The 23,474-nt window shown below is 35.1% G+C and overlaps 1 long non-coding RNA gene across 1 annotated transcript; it reads right to left on the bottom strand.

Moving 5' to 3' along the window:
• Positions 1–2,553: 2,553 nt before the first annotated feature.
• Positions 2,554–22,781, bottom strand: LOC117979704 (uncharacterized). The gene is made up of 3 exons (XR_008624771.1): positions 21,764–22,781; positions 4,763–4,888; positions 2,554–2,733 (listed from the first exon to the last, which is right to left on the bottom strand). It is a non-coding gene; the product is annotated as an uncharacterized LOC117979704 (long non-coding RNA).
• Positions 22,782–23,474: the final 693 nt, after the last annotated feature.

Raw genomic sequence — 23,474 nt, 5'->3', positions numbered from 1 at the left:
TATAAATATTCCACATCTTCTAGTGTGTAGTATTAATTTTTCTGAGTCCTGTAACAAAATCTATTTTGGCAAGACCTTCTCAGGATAATGCAATGCAATATCATATGGATCATTCAGCTTGAATAATAATTTCTCAACTGATATCCGCCGCAGCCAGCCTTTCACATAACAATGCATCTTGTCCAGCCTCATGCTCCACTGGCTTTCAAATGTCTTGCACTACTGGCTCTCTGAATTTAGCTGTTGTATCTCTAGAGTTCAGGAAATTCACAGAGGACATGACTTTTTGCATAAGATTACTTCTTCTTTAAACTGACTCAAGTAAAACTGTGCTCCCGAGGTTCTCATCAAGCAAGTATGTTTTGCTGCCATTAGCACATTGATGTTTAAACTTCATAGGAGTCAAAACAAGAGTAATAGCTACATTTGTTTAGATCTTACTTTGTGTCAGTCACTGCCTTAAATATTGACCTTCCTCATCTCACTATTTTGAACATACTTTACATAAGTGAACAGAAGTTAAAGAGGGGAAGTAATTTGGAATAGTTCCTGGGTTACTAAGCTGTGATCCTGGATCAGAGGAATCCCGTTCTTACTTCACATTTTTTTTCTCAGCACCAGACTTGCCACCCCTCATGTTTTGTCCATTTGTCCAACATTTAATGAAAATATTTTCTCAACATACTAAATAAGAAAAACATTAATTTAAAAAATTTGTGATTTATAATCTTAAAGGGGGCAGATTATGAAATTGAAGAAAAAACTAGATTGAGACTTTAGAAGTATGGGAGATAGCTAGAATTTAGCCATTGACCTGCTAAGTGAATTACCTCACCTATTTATATAACTTTTCACAACTGTAAAGTAAAAAATTGTATTAAATGATAAAAACTTATGAATGTCCAAATGTCCAGCATCCTTACCAATACATAAGTGATATTGAAGGTCTATGTTTGATATTATATGGAACATGGTAATGTATTAGCTGTAAACATTTACTCACCTTGCTGTCACTTTAGATCATGTGCTTTCCCTTGAGGCAACTCATTTAAACTTCACAGCAGCAGCAGGGAAAACAATATAATACTCATTTTGTGATTGTGAACATTACATAATCTGCCCAGTGTCAGATAACTAGCTCAGAGTATAGATATGAATTTAACATTAATGTCCCAAAAGATAAGATGTTTTCAATGTGGTATAGACACATGAGAAATATTGAACTTTAAAATGCACAAATATGGCGACTTGGTGTCATGTCAACTTACAACTGGCTGTTGTACATATCTGAATGAGATTTGGAAGTGGAAGTGAAAGCAATCTCCATGTTTACATTTAAGGGTTAGTGTAAGAACTGTTTCTCAACATTTTTTTAAATCATTGCCTTCCATACAAGTCTTTCAAATATTTTCCCCTAATTTCCTCTCCCTCCTTTTGAAATTAAATACTAAGTAACAAGATTTTGTCAAGTAGAGTTAAGCCACTGAAGACCAAGAATCATGTTCATAAGAATTTTTCCCCACCCCCAACAAAACCAATTTTTGTCCCCTTGGAGGTGACATATCACCCCGACTGATATAGGTCAACTGATAACACCATTGATATAGGGTCATATTAGCACTGCCGCTGATACTGGCTTAACCTGTTGCCTGAGGCACCAGTTGTGCCTGCAGTTCTAGCTTCTGCAACATTTCCTCTATCACCTTCTACAAATCCTGGACCAGGTATGTATACAGCTCCACTGATGAAGGCACTGGCACGATCTGCCTGTTACCCATATCATCAAAGTTGCAAGAGGTGAGACAGAGGCATACAGGCTCCACTTCAATCTTTTGGATTTCTGTCCATTCTCCCAAATTACAGCTTGTCACTGTGATACAGTGACAGGACAAGGAAATACTGAGGACAGGACAGGAGGCAAGGAAATACTGAGTAGATGAGGGTGGTTCCCCAGCAAAGGCCCCACCTTCAAACCTGGAAACCCACAGGCCTAAATGGAAAGAGGCATTCCTGTTTTCACTCCCAAATTTTGCCTTTTCCAACACCACTCTGGCCCACCACTCCCAGTCTTGTAGCCATAAAAATCCGAAACCCTAAGCTCCATGAACGGAAGAGTGGCAGAGAGGCAGAGCAGCAGAGTGACAGAGCAGCACAGCAGAGAAGGAGAAGGAGCATTTGAACGTCCAGAGGAGTTTGGCTAGGGTTGGAGAGGAAATCAGCTGTGGAACAGCCAATTCTGGGGGAAGATCATCTTCCCACTCCATCTCCTTTCCAGTTCCTCATCCATCCCACTGATAGCCATCTCCATCACTCAATAAAATCCCCACATTCACTATCCTTCAAATCCATGTGACCTGATCCTTCCTGGATGCTGGACAAAGGACCTCGGTACCAAGAGGGAAAGGTGTAAAAGGCTGTCACCTTGACTCTCCACTGAACTGGTTTAACACTTAGCTGTCCACGAATGGCAACTGCTAAAAGAACATTAATTGTAACACACTCCTAGACGCCACTGTGGGACTGGAGCCCAAAAGTGCTTGCCCTGGCTCCTACCTGTCTGCATCTCCCCTCCATAAAGGGTTTGAGCACATGGCAGTCCAAGCAGGTTCCACGAGTGGGTCAGAGAACTCTCCCATTTCAGTTGCTCTCCTTCACATCATCTTTCCTTCTCTATTGCTGGCCCTGTTGACTTCAGGTCCAACACAAGAAGCAGGAATAACTGCCTAAATAGGACTGCAAAACCAGTTTTCACAATTGGATAAGGTCAATTACCACCATAAATTTCTTACTGCATATTACTCAGTTTGATTTTTTTCTCTGATAGAATACTACTTGATAAATACACAGTAATTATTTTATAGTTTTCAAATTTATCAACTTAAATGTGTTGACATAAATGTAAATATACAGTTCTCCTCATTCTGTTCTCTTTTTTTATTTCCTATCCTCTCTTTTAAAATGAAATCCTCAAAACAAGTAAGTAAATAAATAGTAAAAAAAAAGAAAGAAAAGAAAATTATTGTATACACAGTCTCACTTTTTCCTTCATGCTATTATATCCTATTTCTTTCAATATTTGATGCATGGTTTCAATGTCATTTATGCATTCAAAATGATCTAGCAAAGGAACATTCTTTGATACACATGTTCTTTCTAATTACACCATTTGTCAACAGTGCTTGTAAAATTACTCTTTCATCTCTCACTTTATTGTTTACATAAAAGTATTTTAAATTAAATGGATCTAAATTTGTATTACTTCTCATTGAATAATAATGTAACTTATTTCCTGATTTGTTTTTCTTTCTTAGACTCGTGGGACACAACAGTTGGATGATACATTCATTTATTCTAATATTTAACTGTTTTCTTAAATCATTCATAATCTTCAAGATGGCTCAATTTTTACAACAAAACAACAATAATAAATATAAAAATTAAGAATAAAAATAATAAGAAGAAATTAAAAAGACTAGGCATTTCATAGGAAGCTTTTTGAAAAGTAAGACAAGATCAAAATAGTTGGGCAAATTAGAAAGTATTTTTTTATTTCTATGAAAAATCAGTCTTACATGGAGAAAACAATAAGCATCTGTCCAATAATAACTCAGTCTCAGATTGAGAATCTCTGTTCAGACATTGTGTTTGTTGAATGAAAAAATGTATAAGATAAGCTTTTCACATACCTTGTGCTTTCATACAGTTTGAATATGTAATCATAAATTTAAATATATTAACTGCATGCATTTAAATATCTAATATCAAAATAAATGCATCTGTGTTCATTGCAAACCACAGACATAGTCAAGCTCCTATGAAACTACTATGAATTCTATCATTTGGTACATTGTCTAAAATTGGCAAAAAACACTGAAAACATCCCTCAAAATCTTGTATGTGTGTGTGTGTGTGTGTGTGTATGTGTATAAAATAGATACTCTTAACATTTTTAATATGGTTTAATTTTATCAAAGTTTTCAATACTAACTAAAATGTTCTACTGTTTCTCTGAGTAAAAAATTTAAAACATATCATTTCAAAAGAATTATGTTTTTAGAAAATTGGTCATTATAGATAATTTCTGCCTATTTTTAATTATGGCACCATTGTGTCAATAAGTTATGTTTAGAACATTTACATTCAAACCAAGAATCCAATAATATGTAAAATGTGTGTTTAAGCTTTGTGCTTATTTGAATTATTGTCCCTTTGATGACAGATATTTCAGCAGCTACAACATAAAAAAATTAAGATATTTAGGAAGACATTTAGGAAAAAATGTTAGCACGTTATTGTTGCTACTTGACTCATTGAAAAAAAAATTCCCATTGACATAACTCTAAAGGGAAATCCATTTGTGGCAAAAGAAAAAAAAAACCTTTAGGAAACCCATTTGGGATTTGTTATATGAAATTAAATTAAGTCACATTTTAAATTTTCTAAAATTTGCTCTAAATACATATCAACAGTTGTAGTATTTCTCTCTACAATTCTATTCTAAAATTACATCCCACTAAAAGTGTGAATTCTCTACATTTCTTCCATATATATCCTAAGAGTCATTATTCTATCCTTTCTCAACATGAGTAACTCAAATATTTCAAATACTTTTTTCATAATTCCATATAGACATATTAAATCAGATGTCACAATAAGGATTAAAAGTGTGGTCAGCCCTATATATTCTTTTTCGCTAGCACAGAGGAGATTAGTACAGAATTGCATTGAGAGAGCTTCAGGGAGTCGCAAGCCAGATACTCACCAGGAATAGCTTCTAAGAGAGTACCACACGCTGTGAGCAAAGGCAGGGAGCAGCTGAATGCTTTTCCATATGACCAAGAGTGGCTTATTATGACAATGACAGCCAGAATATATGAGATCCCGTGACCTGCACAAAAAGACCCAAGATTTGATACAGTGTGGGCCAATGAATCAGGGAATAGATGGAAACAACCACACATGCACACACACACACACACACACACACACACACACGCAAACACATAGAAATGTAAATGCAAAAGTATGATTTTCATTGATTTTAAGTTTAGTTTTGTTTTGTTTATAGAAATAAATGTACATATCAAATAAAAATATCTGACACCTAGTTCTAAATGCATATTTAGTCAAACTAAATGTAAGGTCAGCCAATGACCTGACTCTCTTCATTTCTTCTCATGCCTCACTCAAGAGAAAGTAGATATTCCAGTTACTGTGGCTATATAAGAAATTACCCCCAAAATTAATGGCATAGAATAACAAATTATGGTACTCAGGGACTCCTAGGACCAGGAATTTGGACAGGGCACAACAGGGATGCTTTGTCTTTATTCCACGTTGGCTGGGCCCTCAGGTGGTATACTCAAAAGCTTTGTTCACTCATATGTTTGGTGGATGATGGTGGCTGGCTGGCACCTCAGTTTTTCTCTGTGGTCTATCGTCATGGGCTAGCTTGGGCTTCGTGAGAGTATGGTGGTTTGGTTCCCAGTGCAAGTTTCACAGGAAAGAATCCTGTGGATCTTTTATTCCTTTTATTACCTAGTTTTATAAGTCACATAGCATCATTCTTGCTGTACTCTCTTGATTAGAGCAATTATGTTTCCATCCAGATGCATTTAAAGAAAATACAGACGTCGATTCTCAGTGAGAGAAGTGAGGAGTCACACTGTTAGAAGAACATGTGGGGTGGGAGATGGTGTTGCAGTTATTTAGATGAATAAAATCTGCCATGACAGGCAAGAGGCACAACATAAAGACTAAAATTAGAACTGGTCCTTCTTTTAGTGAGTCTCTCCAAATGCAATCTTCTATCTTTTTCTTTCTGTTCACTACACTTGTTCAAACAGCAAAATGATTCATTTACATATTTTAATTACTTTACTTGGTTGACTCCCTGCTATTTGAAGAAGGGTATTTTTAATCGACTAAAAGAAGGTTAAGTTCTAGTTTTAGACTTTATATCATGCAATATTTATGAATAAGTGAGTCAGATGTTTGGTGAGACAGTGATGGGGCTATGGTCAAATCATGTCTTTTAAAAGGAATTCAAATTTTTGAGGTTTTAGATATTTAATTTAAAGTGAAAGACTAGAAGACCAATTTGTCAGGATAAGCACCATTTGTGAGAGAGAACACGGAATGTATGCAGCTTTGGGCTGAGGGACAGCTTTGATTTTTGTAAAATTATGAAGATATGTTCTTCTAATCTGCCCAGAGATAATCTATAAATTCTTATTCCCCTTTCTTTTCAAAGAATATCTCACCTTCTTGATGTTTATGCTCACACAGTACCTTCTGGGGGGCATAAACATATTGAGATGTTTTGCAATTTTTACATACATGTATCACAGCAGAGATAGGAAGATAAATAATGAGATATTTTGTAGAGGGACAATGACAAATCTGTGGTGTGTTCTATACAGAAGAACTCTGTTTGAGACCAGAAGCCCATTCACATGTATCAATCCTCTGCTCAACTGTTTCAGAGACATTGAAGCAGGCAGTCCTGCTTGCTTCAGAGGCAATTGTAGGTGAAATCAGAAGGTTCCAGGAATTATGATAGCTCACAGCATCATGAATATTTGGGAGTAGATTTCATTGCAAAGAGAGTATAGAGAGCAGAGTCAAGGGTTTATGGGCAGATACTTAAACAATTCATACATTTAGGGAAGTATAAAAAGATAAACTACATTCATGAATTGTTTATTCAAATATACTATTTCATGGCTTAAGGTAACCTTTGGCTCACAACAAAACTGCTTGACTCTAAAGAAGCTATGTTCTATGTTGACAACCCTGAAAATACAATGTTTAAAAGCAAACACACAAAAATACAACTATATATTTTGTGTGATTACCTCTCAGTTACATATTTATGCCAGGGAAAGAGAACAAAAGTAATTAAGTAAAATACCTCATCCTTACTCCTTATTTGCTTATGACCAGGATAATTTGCCAACCTTATTTATGACAAAGGTTTACTAACCAGTGCACTGATGGAATGTATTCATGCCTAAGTTCTTATGTGATCTAATATTATCCAAATGAACTGTACATAATTTCATTGTAAAAGAAAGTTTAATATAGAAGGTTTTTAAATCATTTTAAATTTTACTCTTTCCCAACCTAATATACTTTATTGAGAGAAAGCAAACAAATAGAATAAGTCAAGATTTTACTCTTAATTCCACTTTCTCTTCCGCTGCTTATAGAGCCTCACCTAAACAATAAGAACAACAAAGGGGGCTCTGAACATTACTTGGCAAAAAATATAAAAATAAAATAAAATGAAAGAACATGAAAAGTCCACTACTCCAACAATGTCAAATTTCTCTTGTGATGGCAGGTAACTTAAATCATGGAAAGACACTTAGCAGTAAGGGAAGAATCGCTGTTCTGGTTTCTTTTTTAAAAGAAAAATATGACCTGCTCAACTCTAACAGCTGTCAAGCCTTTCATCACCAGTCTTTGCAGCATTCCTTCAAGATGTGTACCCTGTATAGTTAAAAACAAAAACAAAAACAAAAACACTGCCACTAATGGCTAAGAAAAACTTCAAAACAGAACAAGATAGATTAACATTCCTCATCATGTTTTTGAATGTGTAGCCAAAAACAAAACGAAACAAAAATCAGACAGGTATGCCCATATTCAAATCAGATTTTGATGAAAGTGGGAATATACATCTTATGAATAGATAAAAGGCAGACAGATGAGATCGATTAGATGATAGGTAGACAGTAGATGGGTAATGGAAGATGATATCTTAGCCTGATCCCTAAAATTATTTTGTGGAACTAAAGTACACTTTCAAATAAGTACACTACATGATGAACTTATACTACTTATTCATCCTCAAAGGGTGGATCACAAGGATATTTTTGGACTTAACAAGGTCAAATTTATGCACTCTGAAAACACAGAAATTTAAAATTTTAAAAGATATTTGTATTTTTGTGAAGAAGGGTGTGCTGTTGCTGTTAGCTGTACTAATAAGTACTATATAGGTTTATTACATAATTCATTCCTTTGGCCAAAAACTACTAATGTAAAACAAAAGTCAAGGAGACTTTTCTAAATGGGAATTTTCATGATTAATTTGAAGGGTTTTTAAAATTAATAATGGAACAGTGATTATTATAGTGAGATGGATAGAGCTTGTTTTTAAAGTCATTAGTGTTATACGGCATGAGTTTCTCGATACCTGTAAAGGTTTATTTTTTTTAAGTGAGCAAAGCTTGAACACGATGTACACAAAAATATGCCTGTTTAAATGAACCAGCAGAAATTCAGGGCAGAGTTGTGCATAAATACATCCTCAAAGATATATATATATATATATACTATTCGGAAGCCATTTACTTTGAGAGAAGCTGGTAATGATGACAAAGAAAAGGAGCCCCTAATAGTGTGATAATCTCTTTTTTCACTTGTTTTCCCATCTTATTATCCTTGTCCTTGGTATCATCTTTCCCAGCCTTTTATAGCCGTCATCACATCTTTCTTCCTTACGATTTTCCAGTCCATTTTTGTGTGCCTTTGTTATGTCACAGTTTCTCCTACACTCTAATTTAACGAGCCACAAGCAACAAGAAATAGAAAAGAAACCATTCAGCTTTTGAACTTTACTTAGCATACTCTAAATCGGCAGGTCTTAGGCAATTAACAATAAAACTTGTTTAAAAAAACAAATTTTCAGAGGTTTAACCATTGAGTTAGTTATATTGTTTAAAGTATTGCTAAGATACGAAATGGTGATATGTCAGAGGGCACGCAATACTGAAGGAGCAATATTTTGGGAATTACATGGCTGTAGTCAATGTGAAAATGGCCAAGCACCAGTAAGCTTTGTGCCTGTTTGTTCTGCTATTTTAGAGAATGATTTAGACTCTGCTTTAACCTGAGTTTTTCTATGGTAGTTGTTCATGATTTTAAAAGACATCCACGTTTACTTTCTTAGTGTGTGCACAGAACAAACAAACATTTAGGTGTTTACACTGCACAGCTCAAATCCATGGCTCTACAATTGTCAATATCCCAAATCCATTAGGCAAATGCCTAGAAAAGTACAGAAAGTAAGCAATTAGAAGAAGTATCAACAAACAAGCGCAGAACTCCTTAAAAAGATGCTCATTTTGACCTTCCAGTTTACTGTACAATATTGAGGTGGCATACAGAGCAATGAATAAACCAGTGTTCTCTGAAGGGGAACAAGTATTCCTTTAATTCATCTTCTGAAGCCTGATTAGTTACTATTACTAGGTTCTATAAACAATGTCATTTCTGCCAATGCCCTTTATATATGCAACACATTAGCCAAGGATAGGATTTTAAAATTCTAAATTTCTATTTAATCTCTGCCTATCTACCCTTAGGTTTCTGAATACTTTATTTTGCCAACCTCCTAAGTATTCTCCCGCTCCTGGCCACCCAAATTTTCTATTTCGTCAGCCTTCTCCACCATTTCAAAACTTACATGGCTTATGAAGTATTTTCTCAGGACATGTGAACATAGAGATAATGTGAGCAGAGGACATAAAGGTTGATTGAGCATATATCAAGGCCTACTATTTGTTTGGTAATGCATATGCATCGTCTCATTTATACCTCACATGAATCCTTCAAGAGAAATATTATCCTCAGTTCCCAGATAAAGAATCAAGAGACTAAGTAACAGGTACAATATTGAAACTAGTTAGGGATAGATGCAGAACCACAAGTCCCAGTAGAGTCCGTTTCTAAAGACTCTGCAATAACAAACTGAAAAACCAACGAGTACCTTTGTAATATGATGTGCTCTTCTTTGACTAAATTGGTACACTTTCTGGCAGCCAAACCAAAACAGCACAGGTGGCATTGAACTCCAGAAAAATCTCACTACTTATCGCTGATGAGAATTTCTGCTTTGCATACGTCACCTCACCTTTGCTTGTATTTAGCCTGGGAAGATCCTACCATCTCATTTCTGTCTGCTGAGTGACAGAAATGGCCAGCTTTCCTCCTTGTTTCCTGTCAGTGGACGCTACTATTGTATTTTCTAGAGCCAAAGTGGTTGTTACGGGATGAATTTTTGTCTTCTCTCAATTTTTATGTTGAAGTCCTAACCCCCATCACCTCAGAATGTTACTCTAGTTGGATAAAAGGCCTTTACAGAGGTAGTTAAGTTAAACAAAGCCCTTAGGGTTTGCATTAATGCAACCTTACTGGTGTCTTTATGAGAAGTAGCTATTAGGATATACAGAAAGGCACCTGAAAAATATATGCACAGAGGAAAGGCCACCTGAGGACACAAGAGAAGCCAAGGAGAGAAGCCTCAGAAGAAGCTAAATCTGCTGACACCTTGATTTTGGACTTCTAGCCTCCAGAGCTGTGAGAAGATACATTTATGTTGGTTAAGCCATCTGGTCTGTGGTACCTCTGGCAGTCCTAGCAAAATAATACTGTGGCTTTAAAACATGATGCCTATACAGGTGTAAAGAAGAGAGAAAAAGTGGAAGGCTTCCCTGTGAACTTGTCATTGAACAGGTCTTCCTCCCAAGAGCTTCGTGTCAAGTTGAAAACATTTGTGTGTGACTAAGATAATAACAACTGATAATATACTAATGGATCATCTCTGGCATTTTAAAAACAGGTTCCTGGAAATATTAATATATCTTAACATTGAGGAAAGTCACTAAAAATTTATTTACAGGCACTCATCCTGGACAAGGAGCGGAAAAATATTGTGAAAAGGAAGTACTTCTTGTATTTAATCATTCTGTCTAGACATCTTCATAAAAATGCTGAAAGGAGGTAGGATTCAACATTCTCTTATGATTTACACATCTGGCAAAGCTCTATGTCCATGAAATTCAGAGGAAAATGGAAAAGACAAATTTATAATTTAAAAAATTCCCAAATGACAATATGTATTAGAAGAGTATCATTGTGTTCCATGCGAAGCAGGCACTAAGGCAAGGGCTTTGGTGTAGCTATTCTATTAGGAAATGATTCAGGAAAACACACAGGAGGAAGTGAAGAAAAGGAGGCATGTAGGTAGAAAAACCAATAAAGCATGTGTTAAGTGGAACTCCACTTCACAATGCCATAGTCTCATGAGTTGCCAGAAAAAATGAGACATTTATTCATAGATCCCCACCAGTGAGTATAAACCAATGCCTATGTGTGTATGTAAATTGTAACTCATTATTTCATTGGCCAGCACCGTGGCCTGGGTCCTTAAATTTGAGTTTTAGGGGAGTGAGGGCATGTGTATGTAGTTTTATTTGAAATAAAATACACACAAGGTAGTAAACAAATTATCATATATATCACAATAAATGTATATAAAATGAAGACCTATGAAACCAGAACCTATAGGAAGAAGGTGACTGGGGTCAGCACCACAGAAACATCTTGTTACCTCTACCCAATCACTACTCCCATAAAGGTAAACTACTAAGCCAATTTCCAACATCACAGATAAGTTTTGCCTATTTATTTTTGAAGAGTATTATAAGTGCAATTATAAATATATACTTTTAATTTTCTTGCTTTTTTCTGTCACCATCATTTTTATGAGATTCATCTGTAGTATTACATGTAGGTATAGTTCATTTATCCCCATTTCAGCTTAGAATTTAATTGTGTGAATGCAGTAGTTTATTCATCATTATTTCTGGGAAAAGCATTGTTATCACAGAACTGCAGTGTTTCTTGGGAAACTTAAATTTTATACTTTTGAACAAAATTAATATATTGTTTTCCTGGCTACTTACAAACAAAAGAAACAGCCACAATTTCTTCTAAACTAGAACTATTCTGCTTTTTTTTTCACCTATACTGTAATAATCCCTAAACAGAAATACATGTTTCGCTTTTATATGTAGGTACGTGTATGTTTGACAAACATTGTTTACTAAATTACACATTTAATTGATAAATTTCAGCAAGTCATTCATTCAACGTATAAACATTTTTGATCACCTACTGTGTGTAAGCTATTTTGCTGTATACTGGAGCCATGATGAACAAAAGGAGACCTAGTTCTTGCTCACCCTCAATTACTTTACAATTAGAGAGCCACAAAGAAATGTAAAATAATAGTTATGACTCAGCATGGTGACTGACACAAGAAATGATGTACAGGTTTCCCTGAGTGAATGAAGAAGGAAGCCTAATCCAGATTTGTTTGGTGCAGGAAATCCTGGAAGAAGATGATAAGTTTAGAGTTATTTAAGCAAGTCAGGATGTGTCCTAGCAAATAAAAATGTGTTCAGGTCCTGAGGTTAAAAAAAAAAAAAATTGACGTATTGGGGGAAATTAGAGGACTTCTTTTTGTTTGGAGTCGTTTAGTTTCCTCATCTGTAAAATAAAGGGAATAGAATGAACGAGCAGTGAGCATTCTTCTAGCTCTGACATTTATATAAACTATTGGTCTCCTATTGGTCTGGTCTCTAGAACTACAATGAACACTTACAGAAAAAGATCTCAATTTGATTGTTTAACCTCCTGCAATGCTAATGAAGTGATGTGATATCCACAGTGGCCCAGCCACTGTTGTTGAATGATCTATGGAACAAAAAATAAATAAATCTCCATAAACAGTTTCTTACATGTCTTTTACTTACCTCAGTTTTGAATATCTTACACTTTAGAACCATGTAATTTCCTCAAACATTTTTGACATTAAAAACCAATTCATTGAAACCATAAAATCCATTTATTTATCTTGCTACCAAATTACAGGGGGTTGGGGAGGGAAGACAGAAATGAAAATAAGGAAATCTTCACCAGAATGCTTGGGATAACTTATAGACTCTCTCATTTAAATTTTCAGTTCATAACAGAAACCAAAACATGTTTCATTTCATAAATATTAACACTACAAGAGACTGACTCATGAACCAAAGAAAGAACTTTTAAAAGAACCACCTCTAACGCTTTGAACTATTTTGTGAACAATTTCTGATCACAAAGGGCCGATCCATATAACAACAGCCCTTTCTCTTCACCTTGCTGATACGGTTTGGTGGTGTGTCCCAACTCAAACCTCATGTTGAACTGTTATTCCCAATGTTGGAGGTGGGGCCTGATGGGAGGTAATTATATCATGGGAGTGGTTTCTAATGGGTTAGCGCCATCCCCCTAGTGTTGTTTCATGATTGAGTTCTCACGAGCTCTGGTTGTTTAAAACCGTGCATCACCTCCCCTTTAGCTCTCTCTCCTGTAGCCATGTGAAGATGTGCTTGTTTCGTCTTTTGCCATGATGGTAAGTTTCCTGAGGCCTCCCCAGCTATGCCTCCCGTACATCCTGCAAAACTGTGGGTCCATTAAACTTTTCTGTATAAACTAACCAGTCTCAGGTAGCTCTGCAGAGAAATGTGAGAATGGACTAATACACTTGCCAACACACTCACATACACTTAGGAAAACTTATTAATTTTCCATGGGTGTTGCTAAATACGATGTTCTGTAAGTCTGTATATTGAATTAAAGTTTGTAAACAGCCTATGAAAGAAACAGAAACATCACAGCTTTTCTGCTTAAATGTGTTGAAATTTCTTTGTTCATATAGTTGTTAGACTGTGCAGACTCCTAGTATGTCTAAAAGGCATATTAGTGTCCTAATAAACTTTTCTTCTGCACATAAAATATCAGCATTCTTTATTTCTTTTATGTGCATGTCTGGTACATGTGTCATGAAAATGTATAGGCACATTAAACTTGTGACTCTATAAATCTCCTTTAAAAGGGATTTTCACTTTCAATATAGATAAATGCAATTATTTCATTTTTCCGATGATAAAATAAACATACAATCACTGCACGTGCTTAAAAATTTGTAGCACAGACAGAATAGCAGCTTTAAATTTATCAACAACTACGACATGCATAAATTACTACAATTAATATTTGGTTTGCTTTCTTTCACTTATTTACTTCATTTTTAGCAAAATTGAGATGTGTGGCAGCTGAGAATTGTGTTCTGCAGCATGCAGTAAAAACCGATTACAAGGGCTTAATTAACGAGAAGGTGTTTTCTTCCCAAACGTTTTCTTTTTTTTTCCCACTATTGTTTTTGTTTGTTTTAGCACAATAAGCAATACAGAGACAGGCAGTCCATGGCTGCTATAGTACCTACAGGGACCATACCCTTTGTTTTTCCTACTCCTGCATCCTTACATTGCAGCTGTATCTTCATGGCAACCTCATACTGGCAAGATATGCTCCCTGTATTACACCCAGAAAGAAGAAGGAAGCATCAAAGAGGATGGAACAGTACTTAGGTCAATAAAACAAAAGTTTCCCAGAAACCCATAGCAGAATATCATTTGGCCACCTGTATCTTAAAGAAATTTGGGCCAGGATTGTGTTTAGGTGGCATTTCTCCCCCTCAAATATCAGTGTAAGTAAAATGGAATAAATTAGATATTTGGGAGGCAACTGATAATGCCTTCCACAAGATTATATATACAGCAAATATGATTTGCTGGTTTCATTACACTTGAGTTATCCCATACACAAGTTTACATAATTGAAACATTTGCATGAACATAATTGTAATGGCTACATGTCTGTAAAATTATCCATTTCTTCCTTCCATTGAACAAACATTTAAGGATGATTTTTCTTTTTTTTTTTTTTAAATTTTATTATTATTATACTTTAAGTTTTAGGGTACATGTGCACAACGTGCAGGTTTGTTACATATGTATACATGTGCCATGTTGGTGTGCTGCACCCATTAACTCGTCATTTACATTAGGTATATCTCCTAATGCTATCCCTCCCCACTCCCCGCACCCCACAACAGGCCCTGGTGTGTGATGTTCCCCTTCCTGTGTCCGTGTGTTCTCATTATTCAATTCCCACCTATAATTTAAGGATAATTTTTCTTTTACTAGTAAAATTTTTAATATTAATTCAAGATATTTGTGCCCAGTGATATTATATACAAAATATTATTTGTATTTAATAGGTTGGTATTTTAGGCTTACAGGTTTTATTTTACATTCTGTTCTCTTTCTGGTAACATGAAAATTATATTATTTTATTAAGAAATATTTTTTCAGTAAACTTTATATAAGTATATTTCTTTGCCTATCAGCATTTACACTATTTTAAATCAAGGTCTTAATGAATACGCTTCAAAATTAACTCAGTATGTGCAAACTTCAAAGAGGTTTGACATTTGGTTACAGCACAATTAAATAAGGAATTCATGTATTAAAATTTTATACTATGACTTAAAATATCATATTAGCTGGAAACATCAATAGAATCACTAATATTTGATATGTGATACATGAAAATAAAAGCTAATCTGTCTTCTTATTATGGAAGAAAAAATAGATCTTACAATTGCATATTCAACTGTTTTTAATAAATGGCAATTAAGAATTTTAGTCCTCTATTGTATAATTACTGATTTGCAAGGTCCAATATAAAGTCAATAAATTTAAACTAACATAATTCCCTACACCATGCTAATGCTTGGGCCAGGCATACTTTCTTGTCCCTGTGTTAAAGAATGCTGGGATCAAGCAAAATAACTTAGCTTATTGCTCCATAAAACATCTGCTACTATAAGATAAGACTGTATTAACTAAAGAGTTTACTTATCAAGATTAACAGCTTGTTCATCCAGATTCTCTTGGAGATCCTCACCTTGCTGTATCTACAGATCCAAAGCTATTATGTCCTAAACTTTGACAAATTCCTATAAGTTCTCCTTCCAAGGCCTGCCTTAAGATTGCCCAGCTCAGACTTTCAAACTCAAGAAATAACTTCTTCTTATTTCTCATTCTCAAACCATGCTAAGACTCTATCGAGAGACACTCTCACTCACTGCCATATATCTATTAAGTTTTTCCTGACCAACAGATTTTTATAATGGCTGTATTAGTCAGGGTTCTCCAGCACTAACAGGAGATTTAATAGGAGATTCAATAGATGATAGACAGATAGATAGATAGATAGATAGATAGATAGATAGATAGATATTTACTGTAAGAAATTGACTATTGGCTGTTGGCTGTGGTGGCTGACCCCTGTAATCCCAGCACTTTGGGAGGCCAAGGTGGGAAGATCACTTGAGGCTGGGAGTTTGAAACCAGCCAGGGCAATATAGCAAGACCCCACCTCTACAAAAAAATTAATAAAATAATTATAAAATATTTTAGTAATTGGCTGCATGTTTATGGAGTCTGAGAAGTTTCATGGTCTGTCATCTACAATCTGGAGACTCTGAAAGATAATAGTATAAATTGTAGGCTAAGCCTAAAGGCGTGAGAATCAGGAGTACCAATACTGGAAGTCCCAGTTCAAGAAAAGAAGACCAATGCTACAACTCCAGCAGTTAGGCAGAGACAGAAAATTCATTTTTGTTTTATTCGGGTCCTTAGTGGGTTGGAGGATGCCCAACCACATCAGAGAGGAAAATTTGCTTTAATCAGTTTTCTAATTCAAAGTTAATCTCTCCTGGAGACACCCTCACAGACACACCCAGAAATAATGTATAACAAGCTATCTGGGCATCCCCTGGCCCAGTCAAGTTAACACATAAAATCCACCATCACAATGGTTTTTGGGGGGTCAATAGTAAGCAGTGGATAGATTTCTGAGTAGACATCAAAAACATGAAAAACATTTAATATTATATGATTAAACTCAAATTTTGTATACTTTAAATACAGATTACTTAGTGATCACCTAACATTGACTACCAACACAAATTTAAGGTGTAGTTAATTTTGATTTTCCATGACAACTAAGAAAATTAAAAGTTAGCCTTGTATTTATTTCCTAAAATGAAACAAACAAAACTCTATTATTTTAAAGCATATTTTGATCATTCAAAAATAATCTTGGTTAATAACAATAATGAACTTCAGATTATATTTTAAACTAAAAACAGCAAACCAAATATTTTCCAGAAAGAATCGAGCACTTTAAGTAGTCTAGAATTTAGGGACATGTTTATAACGTTGGGATACAGGTTGAGCATCCCTAAAACAAAAAATCAGAAGTGTTTCAAAATTCAAAACTTTTTGAGTGCTGACATGATGCCACAGGTGGAAAATTCTACACCTGACCTCATGTAATAGTTTGCAGTAAAAACTTGGTGTATAACACAGAGTTTATTCATTTAGGGGACATACTTAAAATATTGCATAAAGCTATCTTCAGGCTATACATAAAAAGTATACATGAAACACAAATGAATTTTGTGTTTAGATTTGGGTCGCGTCTCCAAGGTATCTCATCTTGTATTTGGAAATATTCCAAACTCTGAAAAAAAATCTGAAATCTGAAACACTTCTTATCCTAAGCACTTCAGATAAAGAATACTTAGCTTGTACTATAAACTGGAATGAAAAGTTTGGCAAGCCATTTGGGGCATTTATTGCTTTTCAAAAATCTTTAAAACCAGAAAACCTAACTCCCATGATTCAGGGAGAGAGACATCTATCTCCATTTTCCAACAGCACTCTTAGGTGTAACAGCCATCACTACCAGAAATGGCTGCTCTGTCTATTTTATACCAAATTAAAATCATGCTTGGTAACTTCTGAGAAGCTGATTTTTTTTTTTTCTCATCCTAACATCAGAAGGCAGTTGTATCAGTCTCAGAATATCTCCTTTCAGGGGTGGTCCTGGGATAGTTTTGTCAGGTCAATGTTTCATTCTGAATAGAAATGGTGAAAGGACAGATAGAAAGGAAAGAATTGGGAAAAAATCTTCAGGTTAAGTCCTGAGTGTATACTATCATGAGGTGAGAAAAAGGAAATCCCAGGGAAAATTGCCTATGCTCAAAGATATTCCATCATCCCCTCCTCCTCTATCATTCCCTCATTTGCTCTTATTTAAAGACATTGGAAAAGAAATCAAAATTGCCTTTGAAAAAGGTTAATTCATTTTGACTCAATTACAAAACTTCTATATAACTTGAATTCCATTAATAAGATAGTCTTTAACCTTCCAACCTTCTCTTCAGACTAAAGAATTCAAATTCTTTTCTTTGTTGTTTTGTTCTATCCCCCAGGCTTTTCAACATTCTTCATATCCATCAAACTCTGTAGCAAAAAATTAGGCACTAGTCTTCTAAGACCTAGACTGCAGGTAGATTCACGTGCTTGCTTTTTTTTATATCACTACCATCTTCTATTTCACCCTTGCAAAATTTTTAAAAACATGTGTTTCCGGGGAAAGCATCATGTGGCAGTAGTGATTTTCCCCTGACTCCAGCAGTCCAAGTTCACACAGCATGTGACTGGAGCAGATGCAGTCAGTGTGATGGAATATGAACAGGTTGCCTTTCTGATAGAACCGCACCCAGCATTTCTTCAAAACATTCAAAAATGTGTACTAACAGAAGACTCTAGGTTATGTAGGCCACATGCTTACAGAGTTATCTGACTAAAAGCAGTGCTTCAAAACATGCTGGTTTGTTTTTAAAATAATGTTAGCATAACTAATGCTTATTACATACAACATAAAAACTTAAAAAAACACCCTTTTTAGCAGATGATTTAAATTATTTTGGAATCAGCACAACACAGAGAAGCAGGTGATAAGAATAATGTGTTAGTATAATGAGTCCTTAAACCACAGATTTAATATTGTTCCTGAAATGTTTGGCAAGAGGAAAAAGTATCAAGAGAATTCGATAATAGTTTATTCCTAGTGGGCTACAGCAAAGATAGACTGTCACAGAATGAATGAAAACTTCTATCTCTGTAATTGAAAATATAATTATAAAAATTTTGAATCTAAAGTGCAAGGTAATTCTAGATTTCAAGCTTACAGTAGGCCAGTCTGGCCGATACAAACAAAATCACAAAATGCACTGTCACCCTGTTATCTGCTGCTCTCTTTCTTTGCAACTTTACATATATTAAAATCAAAAGGCACGGTAACTCTGAGTGATGTTTCTGTTAAAAATGTACATACAAAAGAGGACTAGATTCTGCCATAATCAAGAATATTGCAATTAGGCATAAATGCCTCAGTTGTGGAAAAGCTGGACCTTAACCAACTTCGAAATATTTACCTGTATAGACTATGCCAGAACACCACGGGCCAAACTTTCCCTATGTAAGATCCTTTATGAAAAATCTTACAGACAGAAGGGATTGGGCAACTCATAAGCCAGCAAATACAACAAGACGCAAACACAACGAAAAAAATGTTGAGTCTTGCTACCAACAAAGAAATGGGATTAATTAAAGAAATTAATAAAAAAGGAGCTATTACCACTTATTGCACTGAAAAGTTTATGTGAAAATGCCCATGCTGGTTTTGGGGAAAAAAATTGGTAATAAGTATCAAGAATTATAAATATGTGCATATTCTTTAAATTTAAAGATTATAATAAAAATATATAATCTAACAACTCTATTCCCTGAGATCTCTATATCAAGAAAAGCTGCATTTTCAGGAAATGGGGTTGATTTTATTTTATATCACTAGGATATGTAAATAATTATACCTTTATGCTAGCCAACACCCCTTCTCCTCAATTTGGCTGTTAAAAATCCAAAACGTAATTTGATGCACATCTCTAATGAATGCATAAAACTTAACAGCATGTATTTCATAATTCTTGTTTCAGTTTATTTTTTCTCTGCTTATTTTTCATTACTTTGATATTGTCAGGCGATATTTTCATCTTGTTATTTTATATTGTTTGAAAGCTATTTTATTTTAAAACTTTTGGAAATAAAACAAGATTTAAGCAATTTAAATGTTCACCAAATAAAATACCACAACACCGTTCCCAACTTACCATGGTTCAACTTACAATTTTCCTACTTTAGGATGGATTTATTGGGACATAAACCCATTGTAAGTTGAGAAGCATCTGTATATGGAAAATAATTTTGACATAATAAACACTTAATAAATGTGTATCATTAAAATTTTATTTGCAAAAAAGTCTGAGTCAAAAGATGAGAGAATTATAGAGTATAATATAAACATTTAAAACTAATATAAAAACAAAAAACTATTCTTATAATAAAATTCAATTTATATTATAATATATATTATCATGTAATTTGAGTAAAAAAAAGTGAAGAATTAAAAATACACAATTTTGTGTGTGTGAGAGAGGCAAAGAGAAGGAAAGAGAAAGAAGAAATATATGCCTGTGTACCCACAAAAAGAAATCCTTAAAAATGCCAGCAGTCTTATTAAGAGATTTGCTTGTTTTATATTATTTCAAAATATTGTTGTTCCTATGTTACTAAAAAATATAAAATGTTTTCTTTTAAACAAAGTTTAAAGGTCAAATTTTGTTAAATGTTAAATTTTTAGTATTATTTTTATGATGAAATGTATTTAATTTAAAATTATACCTGACCAAAGTCCTGGTCCTCAGGCAGGTTAAATTTTGCAATTTACATTTTATTAATAAGGTATTTAAGACCCAGGTGAGCAAAGAGACTTCTGGAGGCTAGAAACACTGATAATGTCAAGAAAAAATTAGGGATCCAGTACCCTGGCATATTTTCATTCATATGTTGGCATCTTTTCTACTGTAATTATGCTACCTATCTCTGATGATGCTTGGCTTTTAAGCTTGCTGAGAGAGAAACTTTGCATCAGACTTCAGTATGATGTAGTCATATTTTTTATGCTTATTTTCATAAAATTCAAATTAATTTGAAGCGTAGTTGCGCAATATTGTCAACTGTATCTTGGAGAAGCATTCTAAACTTCACTTTCTCCTCAGAGATGAGAGTGGGCAGCTCCAAGGAGGTGGGCAGCCCTACCTCCTACGCAGCTCATCTCTGAGGCATTGGTGGACAGACGGGGCTGTGAATCTCCAAAGTTCCACACAGAGGAAGCAGGAGGGTAACAAAATGGACGAGGGAAGTTGTGAAGTCTGGCGTGAGGCTGACAGTGGACATGTGAGGGGAATCTGTTAAAGTCAGTGCTCAGGCTAAAGGCAGCTGGACGATGACAGGGAGGCCACCAGGGTCACTGCTCACACAGCACTTGTGCCATAACTGAGGGAGCCATGGGGCCTGGAACTGAGGAAGCAGCTGGACTGTGAGATGGATCTAACTGCTGAGACAGGAAGCGGGCGGTCACAGGAGGAGGAAAAGATGAGGCTTGCGCTATGGAGCATCTGCCCCCACATTGGCTCCTGTGAAAAGGCTCCACGAAGATTAAATCGTAAAGGAAAAAGCATTTATTTTGCCTAATCATCGACAGAAACAATTTTGACACTTGCAATGCTGAAAGGAAGGCTACTCTGGACAACAAAACAAGAAATGTGGAATTCTCGAGGGCTAAGTTGTCTCAGAAAGTGCACGGGCAACAAACACATTTCCACAAGAGGCTGGGTGGTCAGTAAGGAATTCTTCACTGATTTCTGACTTTTCCAGTGACTGATGTGCACCTCCAAGCAAGTTCCTGAATCTCTTTGAACCTGTCTTCCTACTAGAAAAATGGGTGTCTTGCTGTAAAAAGAAACCACTTCTTTTAGAAACCAAAAGTTCCCTGGCAAGCTACATATGCAAAATGCTCTAATTTCAAAGGAAAATATGTTGGAGTCATTCTTGAATATCTAAGTTGAAATTCTCTTTATAAAGTTTTAGCTGTAAGAACACATTCTAAATTTATTGATCCAAAATTGTCTGGTTGGCTTTTGTTGTTGCTTTAAACAACTTTCTATTCTATGTACTAACAAAAAAATCAGATGTTAAATTTTCTTCATGTTGGCTTAATGGAGATAAATAAAAAGCACATTTTTAAATTATCATTTTCTACTTACCATAGGAAGATAAATTTAGAGCTTGTTTAGTCTATTGAAGCTGTAACACACTCTGTTTAGCTCATAAGGCGGCCCTGGTTTCACTCCAAAATAGGCGTTTTCCTGACAAAAATAAAATAAAATAAAATAAAAAACAAAGGTCGAAGTCATAATTATACCTAATAGGAAAATAATGAAATCAACTGAATATTAACTAGATCTTTCTATTCAGGCTGGTGCATTTTTAGGGAGATACAATCTTAAAAATTAAATTTTTAGGCTGGGTGCAGTGGCTCACGCCTGTAATCCCAGTATTTTGTGAGGCTGAGGTGAGCAGATCACATGAGGTCAGGAGTTCGAGACCAGCCTGGCCAACATGGGGAAATCTTGTCTCTTTTAAAAATATAAAACTTAGCTGGGTGTGGTGGCACACATCTGTAATCCCAGCTACTTGGGAGGCTGAGGTGGGATGACTACTTGAGCCCAGGAGGCAGAGGTTGCAGTGAGCCGAGATGGCACCACTGCGCTCCAGCCTGGGCAACAGAGCAAGACTGTGTCAAAAAAAAAAAAAAAAAAAATTACTTTCTGTAAAGTAACCCCCCACCCCAACATACACACACAAACACACAAACACACTTGACTAGGGTTCTCCTGGTTCATACATGACCTTCCTCTAAGGCAGTGTTTTCATAAATTAACTGATAATGAATACAGATTTCCAAGTTCCTCCAGAGTAAATTCTGAATCAGTAGATCTGAAGTAAGGCAAAGCAATCTGCATTTTTTTTTTAACAAGCACCCTAGGGAGCGAAGAAGTTCAAAAAACACTTCTCCAAAGGACCACTTGCTACTGTTGTAGGTAAATAACTCAATTCACCTAGATCCTGTCTTAGGACAGACCATCCGTGACAGCACTAATAAATTGTGCATGAAATTGATTTCATCTATATTGGAAACATAATTTGTCCTACAGTATGTCTTGTATGCCATTGACTCACACTTTCATTTCAGTTGTTGTTTCTGCGTGGTCTAATCTTGTATATATAACCTCACTTACAGAGAAGATTTTAATTTTTCTCAATTATGAAGTTTGCCTTTCTCCCTCCCTTCAGTTTACTGATTTTTCAGTGAGGAGTTCTCAAGCCTTAGAATCCAATTTCTTCTGATTTCAGTTCAAGGTAAAAGCTTAAACCCAAGCAAAGCTCACTGCAAAGAATGTGGTTAGAACAGAAGAATAGAAATTGCACATTTATTCAATTATATCTTTTGTTTTGTGCTTTGTAAATACCATTTCATCTAACGTAAATTAGAATCACAGTTTTAGTGAATTTCAGACACAAATAGGGTGGTTCACACTCATATATCTTAGCCACCATGTTTATTGGCACTGTATTATAATGGACTTAGACTAAAAGAAGAAATAACCATTTGAGTTTGTTTCCTTGTTCTACAACCTTTTCACATTCCAGCTTCTCTGCATAAAAGGAATTAACAGAACAGAGTACACTGCACCTGAATACTAAACGTCCTCACATTCTATGTCCTTGAGCAAATCTGAACTAGGGGAAAAAAAAAATAAAAAAAAAACTTTTTGCTAACACAAATACAATGAAGTAGCAGACATATGCACTATGCTAAATTCTATCACTTTCTAAGCTATGTGTCATGAATAAATAACATACTTTAAGAAACTACACAAACTCCTTTTGATCACCAGGTTTCTATTCTGTAAA

The sequence above is a fragment of the Pan paniscus genome, chromosome 2, assembly GCF_029289425.2.
Source record: "Pan paniscus chromosome 2, NHGRI_mPanPan1-v2.0_pri, whole genome shotgun sequence".
Lineage (NCBI taxonomy): Eukaryota > Metazoa > Chordata > Mammalia > Primates > Hominidae > Pan > Pan paniscus.
Note: the sequence above shows the minus strand (reverse complement) of the source record. Positions and strands in the feature narration are given on the sequence as shown.